Source organism: Rhea americana, unplaced genomic scaffold, assembly GCF_003343005.1.
Source record: "Rhea americana isolate MKP2758 unplaced genomic scaffold, rheAme1 scaffold_597, whole genome shotgun sequence".
Lineage (NCBI taxonomy): Eukaryota > Metazoa > Chordata > Aves > Rheiformes > Rheidae > Rhea > Rhea americana.
This window is the reverse complement of record NW_028186753.1, coordinates 34689-42301: the sequence shown is the minus strand read 5'-3', so window position 1 is coordinate 42301 and position 7613 is coordinate 34689.

Genomic DNA, 7613 nt, shown 5'->3' with positions numbered 1-7613 from the left:
AGTGGGGACATCCCGGCTCCTGCCCCACGCTGCGGGAGCTGCTGAGCCCTGGTCCCGCGCCTTGATGGCCACTGCGTTCCCCCCACACGCTGCTTCAGCCTGGGGCAGCTCGGCTCAGCCACTGGCTGCCTGCGAGGAGCCGCTGACAGCCGCMGGGCCACGCGTGGGAGAGCAGAGCAGGGCTGGCCACGGGCCGCCTGTCCCTGCTCCGGACCCCTCTGGACCCATGTGGGCAGCGTGCAGCTCCCGGCRGCTGTGGACAGATGCTGCGCAGCAGCCAGGACCCAAACGGTGCCAGCGTCACCCAGCGTCATCCACCACCACCCAGCGTCACCCAGCCTCCCCCAGTGTCACCCTCCTCCCGTGCGGGGTGCTGGCACCCTCCCCCACTGCCACTGCCATGGCTTATCCCGCCGGGGCAGGGGCAGCGCCGGGGGGGGGGCTCCAGGTGCCCCCCTCGCCTGCTGCTGGCACAGGATCGGGACGTGGTGCAGTTCCTGCCATCACCCCGCGGCATGGCACAGTGCAGCACAGCACGGCATGGCATGGCACAGCACGGCATGACATGGCATGGCATGGCACAGCGTCACATGGCAAAGCACAGCACAGCATGGTATGGCATAGTGCAACATGACATGGCATGGCRCAGCACAGCATGGCATGGTGCAGAGCAACACGGCATGGCACGGCACGGCACAGGGCAATGTAGTGCAGCACGGTGCAGCGGAACAGAGCACGGCACAGCACGGTGCAGCAGAGCACAGCATGGCACCGTGCAACACGGCATGGCGTGGCACAGTGCAGCACACCATGGCACGGCACGGCATGGTGTGGCACAGCACGGCATGGCCAGCGCAGCACGTGCTGGGTTTCCAGCGGCGTAGTGGCTGGCGGCGCGCGGGGCGGGGGGATCGATCGGGGCCGCTACGCGGCGGGTCAGTGATATCATTAACCCCGACAAGGCTGCCRGGCCGCGCCGCCAAGAGGTTAATTAAAAAGAAAAGTTCAGCGAAACGCAGCGGCGGCGGCTGGGGGGGACCGGGCGCCTCACGCGGCTGCGGGCACGGCGCCGCCGGGGGGGCATCGATTGCTCCYGGCGCGGGCTGTCGCTCAGGGCGGCGGCGTGGGGCGGGGGACGGGGGCAGGCGGGTCCGGCCGGAGCCCGACATCCCCCGGCCGGACGGGTGGATGGCTCTGCCCTGCCGCAGCCCCAGGGGTGCCGCCGCGGGCGGGGGGCCGGGAGCCCCACGGAGGCGGCAGCGGGGTGTCCTGCTCCAGGAAGCCCTGGGGACGGGTCAGGGCTGCAGCCGGCAGCATCGCRGCCTGCGGGCAGCGGCGGGGCGGCAGCGCAGCCCTCTCTGTCCCGTCCCGCTGCCCGTCCTGCTCCATCCTGCTCCGTCCCATCCCTCTGCCTGTCCTGTCCCGCTGCCCATGCTGCTCCATCCTGCTCCATCCTGTCCCCCTGCCCATCCTGCTCCGTCCCATCCCTCTGCCTGTCCTGTCCCACTGCCCGTCCTGCTCCATCCTGCTCTGTCCCATCCCTCTGCCTGTCCTGTCCCGCTGCCCATGCTGCTCCATCCTGCTCCATCCCGCTCCATCCCATCCCTCTGCCTGTCCTATACCGCTGCCCATGCTGCTCCATCCTGCCCGTCCTGCTCCATCCTGCTCTGTCCCATCCCTCTGCCTGTCCTGTACCGCTGCCCATGCTGCTCCATTCTGCTTTGTCCTGTCCCACTGCCCGTCCTGCTCCATCCTGTCCGCCTGCCCATCCTGCTCCGTCCCATCCCTCTGCCTGTCCTATACCGCTGCCCGTCCTGCTCCATCCTGCTCTGTCCTGTCCCCCTGCCCATCCTGCTCTGTCCTTTCCCTCTGCCCATCCTGTCCTGCTACCTATCCTGCTCCCTCTGTCTGTCCTGCTCCATCTTGTCCCACTGCCAACCTGGCTCCGTCCTGTCCTGCTGCTCGTCCTGCTCTGTCCTGTCCCGCTGCCCCTCTGGCTCCATCCTGTCCCGCTGCCGGAGGCACAGCCCCCTCGCTCTGCCCCAAGGATGCCCCTGCCCTCAGCATCAGCCTGGGCAGGGACGGGGCCAGCAGGGCTCAGGGCTCGCAGGCCCCGTGCCGGCCCGCGGGCTCCCCAGTCACCAAGTGCGTGGTCGGGGCGCCCGGCCGYCCTGGGGTGCAGGGCGTCGGCTGAGCCGCAGGGAGAGGCTCCCCCRCCGCTCCGGACACGCGGAGCAATGCACACAGCCTTGTGCATGTGTGCATGCATGGGGAGTGATTTCTGCAAGTGCATGTGTGCACAAACGTGGGTACACRTGTGCGCGATGCATGGGGGTATTGTGAGCCTCCATGCCTGCATGTGGGAATCTGTGCGTACATGTGCATGCATGACCGTGGTATTTGTGCGTGTGAGGGTGTGCATGCCTGTCAACATCTCTGTGCAYGTGTTTGGGCTTTTTGCACAGGTGAGCACATGGCGTTATGTGTGTTCATGAATGTGCAGAGGTGTTTGCCCATGCACGGTTACATACGTGTATGAATTTATGCCTGAGGCCGTGCATGTGTTTGCATGCTGTGTACGTGCACGTGGTGAGGGCATGTGTGTGCATGCCTGTGAGCAGCTGAGTGTGCATGCTGCAGAGGTTTGTGCATGCACACTTGTATGCACCATGGTGCGTGCATCCATGGGTGCATGTGAACTTGTGTGCACACTCCCGCGTGGGCCTCTGTGCACGTGCACGCAGATACAGCAGCACGGRGGTTGCTGCCAGCCCTTCGCGTTGGCCAGGGCTGCGCCAGCTCCGCTGCCCACAGCCCCACGCGCCGGGGCCTGGCTGTGCCCAGCTCTGCCCCCAGCCAGCCGGGGGACGCTGGCACTGTGCACCGGCCAGCAGCCCTCCCGCCCTGGTGCTGTGGGCGCGCGGGACGAAGGCGGCGGGTGGGCAGGGGCCCCAGGCGGTGGGGGATCGTTTTGCCGTTCCCGACACCGGGCCGGTCCTGCTCTCCTTAAATCGATTCTGTGCGTCGCTGAAATGCCACATCTCCGCCTGCGGCTCGTTGCGCGTGATCCCCCGCCGGCGCGGCCCCGCTCGCGCTCCCCGCGGATGCACCGCCGGCACCCGGCGGCTCTGCAGCACCCGCCCTGGCTCCGCGCGTCTCGGGGCGCCCGGCATGGTGCCCGCGGGCTCCAGCGCGCCCAGCTCGGGGGGTGCATGCCCGGCCACGGCCCCGCCGCCTCCCCCTGGCCGGGCCGTAATCAGTCCCAGCAGGGCCGGGCCGGAGATGAAAGGGGAGCGCTCCCGTCCCCATCCATCATGCTGTTTTCTTAGCCTGCTCCCGTGGCCCCCGTGCAGGGGCTCTAAGTACCTGCCTCCTGACGCGGCCCAGATTTACGAGCCCCCCCGCGCCCGGCCGGGGACCGGCCAGCGCGTTTAATGGGCTTTGTAATGGCAAATTACAAAGTGTTACAAGGGGAAGATTAATCGGYGGGGCCGGGCCGGGCTCATGCCTGCAGGTAACCCGATCGGCCGAGCCGGGGAGCAGGAATGCRGTGCTCCCGGCGCACTGACCCCGCTGCGCCGTGGGGACGGCCCCAGGGCAGGCCCRGGACGCGGCGGGTCGCGTGTGACCCCAACCAGGATGTGCGGTCCCTGGCCCCCGGAGTCACCGTCCTGGGCCCCCGAGCCCGGTGACACGCATCCCTGGGTCCCCGTATTGGGGGGACACGGTCCCCACTGCCCCTCATCCCCCACAGACACTGTCCCCAGCGCCTGCCCCTCAGTAGCCGCCATYCCCGGGGCCAGAGGACAGCGATAGGCTCTGCCGCCACCTCTCCCRCCGCGGCTCGGGTATGCCACCAGGACACCCGCTCCGGGGCAGGTGCCATACCCGAGCCGCAGCAGGAGAGACGCCTTCCTGCCCGGGGCTTGCGGCACTGCCCAGGGCCCCGCACGGCCCCGGTGTCCTCACTGCAGCAGAAGCACCGGTGCCGGGGTCGCGGGACCAGGACGGGTCCCGTCCCTTCCCRCCGCGCTGTCCCACCCCAGCGCCTTGGCTCAGGGTCCCTAAGGCGCCCAGCTCCCGAGGCAGCCCACCCCCCTTCCTCGGTGGCAGCATGCCCCTGCGCAGCCCCGGTGCCCGCGGCAGACCGCCCTGTCCGCAGCCGCGTGCAGAGCTGGGGCTGGCTCGGTGGGCGCGCAGAGCGGCGCGCGCCCCGGCTCGCCGCACCAGCGGGTGTCCCAGCAGCCCCATCCTCCCCAGGGGTGCAGCAGAGCGCAGCCGGCCCCCCAGGTGCCAGGAGGGCGGATGGGCCCCTGTGCCGGCTCCCCCAGCCCCACGGCGCAGTTCCCTGGGGTCAGTCCATGACTGGCTGCATCGTGCCATGCAGCACTGCGCCATGCCATGCCACACTGTGCTATGCCGTGTCGTGCTGCCCTGTGCCATGCAGCACTGCGCCATGCCGTGCCGTGCCGTGCCGCACTGTGCTATGCCATGTCGTGCTGCCCTGTGCCATGCTGTACTGTGCTATGCCCTGCTGCACTGTGCCATGCCGTGCTGAGCCGTGCCACGCCATGCTGCACCATGCCATGCTGCACTGTGCCATGCCATGCTGCGCCACATCATGCTGCACCATGCCATGCTGCACTGTGCCAAGCAGTGCCGTGTGGCACCATGCCATGCTGCACTGTGCTATGCCATGCTGTGCCACGCCGTGCTGCACCATGCCATGCTGCACTGTGCCATGCCGTGCTGAGCCGTGCCACGCCATGCTGCACCATGCCATGCTGCACTGTGCCATGCCATGCTGTGCCACATCATGCTGCACCATGCCATGCTGCACTGTGCCAAGCAGTGCCATGTGGCACCATGCCATGCTGCACTGTGCTATGCCATGCTGTGCCACGCCGTGCTGCACCATGCCATGCTGCACTGTGCCATGCAGTGCTGTGCCGTGCCACGCCGTGCTGCACCATGCCATGCTGCACTGTGCCAAGCAGTGCCGTGTGGCACCATGCCACGCAGCACGGTGGAGCTGGCCAGCGTGGCACAGCTGTCAGGGTCTCGAGTTCCAGCTGTGGCTGGGCCGGGAGAGGGGACGATGGTCGGGGGTGCAGGAACGGGGCAGGGTTCCCACGGCTCGGCTCTCCCAGCACCGCGGGCCCGAGGGGGCTGCTCTCCCAAAGGCTCCCGGCTCCGGGCGTGGATGGGGAACGGCCCCTGGCCCGGCACAGGGAGGATGCAGGACAGACCAGGGCTAAGAATAGAGCCGGGATGGGAGCGGGAGCGGGAGGAAGGATGGGGCTTCCTCTGCGACGGCTCGTCTTCCTCCGGCCCGGCCTCTGCCACAAGGCACAGCGCGGCACAGCCCTCCCTCCGCTCCCGGCCGGGCTGGGGCCTCGTCCGGACGCTTGGGCCCCCGTGCTCTGGTGGGGGGCGGGGGGTAGCATGAACACAGGGCTGGGAAACAGGGCTCGCTGCCCCCCGGGACAGCGGCATCTGCCCTCGGCTGCATTACCGTGCCTTCCCACCTGCGCCGTGCCTTCCCACCTGCGCCGTGCCGTGCCCCCTTTGCGGTGTGGGAGCCTGCAGGCCCTCCCAGGGCTAACGGGGGTCTTGCAGCCTGCGTGGCGGCAGAGCCCGGCGCATGGTGGCTCGGCACGCGGCTCCACGCAGACGGCGCTGCCCACGCGGGCGGCAGCGCATGGCGTCGGCCCGGCTGCATCTCCTCCCAGCCTGAGGGCTGCAAGCAGCCCAGCTCTGCGGCGTGCACGGGGCAGCCCGGGGCTACACCAACCCCCCGCTCCCCTCCGTGCGCTTCGGCCGCGGCAGCACGCTGGCGTGGGAAACGCCGCCTCGAGGAGGCTGAGCTGCCCGGGGCTCCGGGACCCCGCCGTGCTGCAGCCTGCGCACAACCGGCAGAGACGGGGTGCAAGCAGCAGTGCAGGGCGGCTGCAGCCTCCGCCGGGCCTGGGAGCGCGGTCCTGCCGGGCACGGAGCCGCTGGCTCCGCCGGGACCCAGGGCTTCCTGCAAGGAAGGTGGGACAAGGAGGGGAAGACAATAAAACCCAGGAAACGCTCTGAATAGGAAAGGTAACTGCTGGGCAAGGCCTCGCGCCTGCCGCCGCGCCGCTGAGTCAAGGCGGAAGCGGCGGAGCAGCCGGGGCAGCGCCYGGGGCCGGGGAGCCGTGGGAGCGCGGGAGCGAGCGCGGGAGCGCGGGGGCCAGGGACGAGGCTGCCCACCCAGCACCATCCTGCACCACGGCTCCGTCCTGCACCCTGGCTCCGTCCTGCGTCCTGGCACCATCCTGCATCCTGGCAGCATCCTGCGCCCCGGCACTGTCCTGCATCCTGGCACCGTTCTGCGTCCTGGCACCGTCCTTGCACACGATGCACCATCCTGTGCCCAGGCACCATCCTGCATCCTGGCACCATCCTGCACCCCAGCACCGTCCTGCACCCTGGGCACCGTGCTGCACCATCGTGCTCCTGGGCACAGGGTAGCACCTCGTGGTGCATCAGGACAGGGCTGATCCTGTGCTCAGYTGTCCTTGTCACGGGTGTTTCCAATCTTGCAGCGACTGGCCCTAAAAGCCTGACCTCGGCCCCCTAGTTAAACCATGGCTTGTTTTACTGCACGAGGAGGCAGCGGGGGAGGACGGCAGGGATGGGGCTGCGGGCCGGGCCGGCAGAGCAGCATCCCCCTGAGACTGGGGTGCTGGCAGTGCTGCCCCTGCCCTGGCCCCCAGTGCCAGCACCGTGGTTCGTGGCCGCAGGGCTCCCGCTCGGCTGTCACCTGGCCAGGCCCTGAAGCCGCCGGTGYCCGGCAGCCGCTGCCCTGCGGGCACAGGCAGCAGCACTCCACGGCAGTGCGGTGCCAGTCACGGGCGCGGGCCGAGCCTGGGAGTCCTGCCGTCATCCCTGGGCACCTCCGGTGAGGAGCCGCGGCTGGGGCCGTGCCTCCAGCGACACGAGGGCCCCGGCCCCCCGCGGCCCTGCGCGGCAGCGGGGCCACAGCCGCCCGCCCGGGGCTGCGGGTGCACGCGGCGCTCCCCCGAGCCTCCCAGCGCCGAGTGATTTATGGGCAGGGGGAAGCGCGCAGTGCAGACAGATCGGGCCATAAAACCTCGGGGCAGGAAGTCGCGCCAACTTCAAAGGCAGCGCTGGGACGGGGCCACAACAATAGCGGGGCCCCGGGCCGAGCGCCGCGGCACCCGCGCCCCGGGGCCCGCAGCGCCCCGGCTGCCTGCAGCATTGCACGCAGCCCGTGCAGGCACTGGGCGCCCGCAAAACATGCAGGCAACCTGCCGGTGCTGCACCCTGCGCGGGTGCCCTGCGCACACGCATCATGCAAGTGCATCCTGCACACACACGCATTCTGCAAGCACACCCTGCATACACATGCATTGTGCAAGCACACCCTGTGTGTGCATGCACATGCAGGCACTCCATGTGGACACACACACACACACACACACACACACACTGTTCAAGTGCACCCTGCACACACATATATCATGCAAGCACATCCTGCACACACAGACATCATGCAAGCGCACCCGGTGGGCACACGCGTTGTGCAAGCGCACCCTGCACACGCGCACGTCATGCACGCG